Source organism: Myotis davidii, unplaced genomic scaffold, assembly GCF_000327345.1.
Source record: "Myotis davidii unplaced genomic scaffold, ASM32734v1 scaffold608, whole genome shotgun sequence".
NCBI lineage: Eukaryota > Metazoa > Chordata > Mammalia > Chiroptera > Vespertilionidae > Myotis > Myotis davidii.
The window spans coordinates 1,796,731-1,802,650 of NW_006300025.1; positions in this window are offsets into that span (position 1 = coordinate 1,796,731).

The following is a 5,920-nucleotide window of genomic DNA, read 5'->3' on the forward strand; positions in this document are numbered from 1 at the left end:
TCCTTTTCTTCTTCTTCATACTAACAATCATTAATTTCTCAGTGTGAATACATTGATTTTATTCTTGTGGCCATAGATGACACGAGTTTACCCCAAGCAGGATCACTCCCAAATAATTTTCCTAGTGGCCAGTTAATAAAATCTTTGTTCTTAGTGACTTCTAGAAGAAGGGAAAAGGAAATATAAAGGAGAGTTCTTGTACTGATAATCAGATTCTTGCATGTATGACACCACTGAGAGACGGGACGGTGCAAGGGACATTTGTTCTGGCCTTGGTCTTCTGGGTGTTGCAGGCTTGTTGGCCTCTCTTGGTGTCACAGCCACACTCTGACAGCAGCTGCTTGAATTTATGGGTGTTTTGCTAAAAAATTAGACAAGACTAAAAAAATCTGAGGGTTGTAGCTCTCTTGCAGTTTTGCGTGCTCAGCAAAGATAACCAAATTTGCTTTGTATGCAGAATACCATTCTCTCTCTGGCATGAAGCCCACAGTTTCTTCCCATTAGGAGCATACAGTGTCCTAATTAATGGCAGAGGAAAAGAAGGGTCAGGCAGGGGACCATTGAAGGCTGTGGGAGGGTCAGGAGAGACAATAGTGAAGATTACGGTGGGCACTTCCTGGTTCTGACAAGAATCACCTGGGTGAGTGTTAAAGTCCTGACACACCTGGGCCCCATCCAAGAGCTTCTGATGTAAATTGGTCTGGGTGTGGCCCAGACAAGGGAGAGATTTTAAAGCTGTCTGGATGATTTTAATGTGTAGGCCATATTCAAGATCACTGTGACAGGCTCTGCGTAGGACCAGATTATAACTCCATCCAGCCATGGCGAACGGAATGGTCTCAGGTTTGAGGGTTCAGCTAGGTCATTTATTGGGGAGAGGGAAAATTGTGGGTTTGCTTAGTTCTGAAGATATGCAGAGCTCCACATACAGGTCATTTATATATAAAACAGGAGAACCCAATTTTCCATGGTTGTCTAGATTTGGGGAGCTGAGTATATGGCCCCTGGAACAACCTTGGATTTGAGTAGGTTTTTATTCCCAGCCCTTGCTTAGGTCCTGCCAGATCTCACCTACCTCAAACTTTAAAGTGCACATGAATCACCTGGGGAGGTTGTTCAAGCACAGATTCCGATGAGGTGCTCTAGGGTAGGGCCTGAGATGGTGCATTTCTTAAAGCTCCCAGGGCTGCTGCTGGTCCCTGGGACCTGTTTTAAGGAGTAAGAAGCACAAAGGTGGTCTGCTCTAGCTTTGCCCAGGAAACTTCTGAAACTCAGAGGGGCTACTTCTAGTTGGGATTCCAGTGGCCTCTGGGGATGTCATTGCTGCCCATTGTCTCGGCTTCCTGCCCAGTCATAAAGTTACACCACCTGGTGCTATGCCCTGTTTTCTCCAAGGCAATGACTCCTTCGAGCAGTGGTTCTCAACTTTGGCTGCACATTAGAATCACCTGGGAATCTTTTTTAAAATCCTGATTTCTGGGCCTCATCCTCCGGAAATTCTGTTTCTTTGTTATGGGGTGGGGCCACAACATTAATAAGTGATTCTAATGTGCAGCCAAGGTTGAGAACCACTGACTTAGAGCCATAGGTCTCAGCTTAGCCTGAACATTAGAATCATCCAAGGAGTTTTAAGCAGTACTGTTGCCCATACATTAAGGCCTGATTTTATTCATCTGGGTATAGCCTGGGCACTGGGACTCTAACAGAATTCCAGGCTCCACTCAGACCCACTGAGGCAGGAATCTGGGGTGAAACCTGGCAATCTGGTCTAACTGCACCCCAGGTGATTTTGATGCACCTTGAGTTTGAACGGCTTTCTAAGGATATCGAGGTAGCATAAAGCTTGTTTGCAACCCGAGCCCTGCAAGGGTGTGTGGGAGATGGGACACAGCTGTGATTTGTTGGGAAGCTCTGAGTGAATGGGTTGCTCCTGAGGGGGCTCCTGGGGCCCTGGCATGTCAGTGTCTGAGAGATTGTGCAGTGATTCAGTGCCTTTCTCAGGCGCCCACCCTGAGGGGACTGCTCTGGCGGTCGAGGGCCACCTTCCAGCCCCAGATACACCAGCTATTTAAAGTCTCAGCTGAATAATATTTTCCGTCACGTGGCACAGACTACTTAGGAGTTCCTCAGAGCTGCCCAGGGTCATGTTTCTCAGCTTATCTATGGCTGTCTGGACCTGAGTCCTGGGACAGATCACTTGTCTCTGTTTTCCCTCCCAATTAAGGCCTAATTGAAGCGGGGGGGGGAGGGGGAGAGGAAAGAGGGAGATGACCTAGCAGGTCTCGTCTTTGCAGTAAGCCTCCCAGAGCACATGTAACCATCACAACCCCTCATTCTATGTGAGAGCGTGGCTCAGAGAGGGTGAGCCACTGTCCAAATTCACACAGCTTGCCTGTGACAACCCCAGGTCTCACATATAAATCTCTGGGCCCTGTGGGCCCATTGTCCTGGTCCCACCGTGTTTTAGGGGAGGCCTCTTGATATCCCCCCTTTTCCCTCACAGGCTATGAGCCTACTACCTGCAGGGAGATTTCAGATGTAAGGTTAGGTGACTTACTTGTTATCCACTATGTGGGGAGTGGAGTAGGCAAAACACATCCTGAGAGTCATGGCGCCCACCACCTCCCGGCTGAACGGGGAGAAGCCCAGGCTGCCCCCTATCAGGCTCCTAGTAGCAGCCAGCTGACAGCCGTCCCAGATCAGGAGGAAAGGAGCCCCTGCTGTGGGCTCCCTGAGGACCTGTCTGCTCAGACACCCGGACAGAGGGTCTGCTTTCCAGGAAGCCTCAAAGAAGGACCGCCTGCACGCATGATTGCTGTCTCTGTAGGAACCTGGGACACAGTCTGAGCTGGAGGCAGCTCTCAGGTACAGCCCTTAGGGGCAGTGGGATGGGCAGAGGGGGCACTTAAGTTTCTACCTCATTATCAACAAAGGCCTCGGCCAATCTCAGGGGGCCTTTGGGCTCTCCTGGATGAAAGGCTGACGCTGGGCTTTCTTCTCCTACTGTGACCAAATGGGCAAAGGTGGTAAACCTGGGTCAGGAGAGGCAGGCAGAGGAGAGCTTTCAGCCGGCGAGCGTGTGCCTTGGCTGATGGCGGGGTCTGAGTGGACACAGGCCCCCACCACAGCCACTCCCAGTGAGCCCAGCCCAGTCCCGGCTGGGCACGAGAGGGCTCTGGCTGAGGGGCCCAGTGAGGCAGCAGAGCCAGCGTGGCTGTGAACAAGGCCCGAAAGCGCCTGGGCTGTACTGACTGTGGGGCTGTACTGACTGTGGGGCTGCAGGGGCTGCGTGATCGATTGCGCTGGGACTGTTTCCTCAGCTGCAGAAGGGAAATGCTGTTAGCATGTATTTCGTTGTGAGGATGGAAGGGATGATCATGTGGAAAGAATTTAACTCAGTGGTTGGCAAAATGCTTCATAAACAGCATTTTGTTCCTGGAAAAGGGCTTCATGTGCTGAGGAACATCCCTGAATACAGAGAATACCGAGTTGAGGACAGATTGGGACTCTGGGATAGAAAATCAAGATTGTGGCTGTATGTGTGCACAATCCTTCCTTGTGCACACATATAGGCACATGCGCATACGCACCCCCACCCCCACCCCCTGGGGAAGGGCTGTGGTGGCAGGACTGCAGAGAACCACTTAGGTGGTTAGGAATCTGAGGGCGGGGAGATCTGCCCAGGCTGCCCAGGTAGGGGTTCCCCGCGGTGCACCACCGAGGCTCTGCAGCCTTCAGGAAGACATCGGTTCTGAGGTGTCCTTCCAAGTCCCCTGGAACATTTCCTGGCCCTTGAGATGCAAGCAGATTTGATGGTGTCCTCCGTGAGGAGGACATGGACCATCAATGCCAGGCTGCTGGGAATGTGGCTGAGAAGAAGGCCAGGCAGGGATGTGTGGCTCCGTAGACACCAGAAAGGGCAGATGCCAATCACAGTGCAGAGACACCTGGATGCTGCATGTGCCCACCTCCCCACCTGCTCTGGTTTTATAAGCTCCCCATGGGAACAGGAGAGGGAAAATTTCAGGTGAAATCTGACATGGCAGTGTATTCTGTCATTGAGGTTGGTTAGGCTTCCTCACCCCCATCAGGAGGAATGGGGGTACAAAACAGTGACTAAGTTACATTGTTATAGAAACCAGGTTACATTGGTGCCCCTGTGTTCTGGACTTGGATGTCCACACCTGCCACGTTTTCATCCTCTTTAGGTCTCTTGAAACCCACCACCCACCTGGCATTCCCACTTCTGAAGGTTTCTGCAAACTCTACCCAAAAGATAGAGAGTGGAGCGTTTCAAAGGTGAGAGCATTTTATGAGTGTTAATGCACAGTACAAATATAAAAATGGTAATGCACACAGTCTGTCCCCGAGGAGAAAAGGATTAAATGCAGAAGGCGCTGAGCCGGGATTATCCTGAGAGGGTACGTTCCCACTGCTGTTTCTCATTGTTCCCATCACGGTGCCTCACAAAGGCCTCACGGTGCCTTCCCGTCTCTGTTCTAATGCACAATACAGGTGATTAACTAGCTCTTGAGCAAGTCATATTGGCTAATTCCTCTAATTGCAGAGTTTTGTTTTGTTTTTTAAAAACCTGTTAGAATATTATGTTTCCAAATCCAACTTTCCTTCACAGAGGAAGGGGCTGGCTGCTTTTATGTGCTGGACTTGGCCGTTTGAGAACACACTTCAGCCTGCAGGTGCCCCAGCCTCCAGTGTGGTTCCTCCCTGGTGACTGAGTCACCCCTTGCTGGGCTCTGGCGCCCTTCTGGGGACCTTGTCATGCCTCGGGGTTAGGGGAGAGATTTAGAAAGTTCAGGCCAGTTGAAGAAGTCAGACAAAGAAATCTGGTTTCAGATCTCTGCGTAGCCACAAAATAGATGACCAGCGCAGGTTATTCCAATTTGCTCGGTTTCCTTGGGGGAGAAATGGGGATGTTGATAGTTCCTCACTCAGAACTCTGTTTTCTGTGGGCCACCCAGCTGACAGTCCAGGTCACCAGTCACATTGTCTACTACGTACCTCATTCTCCTGGAGTATGAGAATGGTGCCCCCTGGAGGGTATGACCTGGTTGGCCTGGTGGTGGTGATAAGAGAGAGCACGCACAGAATGCTCACAACACAGCGCCTGCCAGTTCGGGACTCCCAGCTGTCCAAGGGCAGCCTCGCTGCCGGTTCCGCACTGGAGACCCACGGCCTTTCATCACTGGCACCCCTGGCTGGTGGGAGGACAGGACTGAACCATCCCACAGGCTTTCAATCCTGATGGCATCTTCCATGGGGGGCTGTGCTCTCAATCACAGTTCTAACAGGTGTCCATCTCAACTCTAATGGTGTCATGATGGGGAGAAGGCAGCTCCTTGGGCACAGAATTGAGTCTCAGAGTTGGAGTCCGGGGAGGCATTCAGGCATTTCAGAAAGGAGAGCTGTCATTCCCACTCCCAGCCGAGATGGAGAAGAAAACAGTTGGCTAACCCTGCCACGTCTCCTGAAGGAGACATAATCAGAGGAAAGTAACACTGCTCTTCTCTGCTCGGTGCTCAGTCTGAGATAGTTTGGGGCCCCCAGCTGGCTGTTCCTCACTGATTGGTCATGTACAATGTGGCTCTCCCGTGTGAAGATGTGCCACACTAGTCATGGTTCCAGAAGACTGGATCTGCTCAGTCCCTGCCTCTGGGTGAATGTGGCTCAGATGCTGTGGGAATTCTGGGGAATGATAAGAGATGTCGGCTGCAGTCTCTGTAACCCAGGCTTCATGCATGCTGCTTACCTCAAGGGAACACTCTCTGCTTCCAGTATCCACATTCCACTCATCATTCAGGGCCCAACTAAGTCTCACCTCCTCCGTGAAGCCTCCCTGATTTCTTGAGTTCCCTGAACTCAGCTTAACCCCTGTACCCTGAGCTCAGCACTAAAACATTTA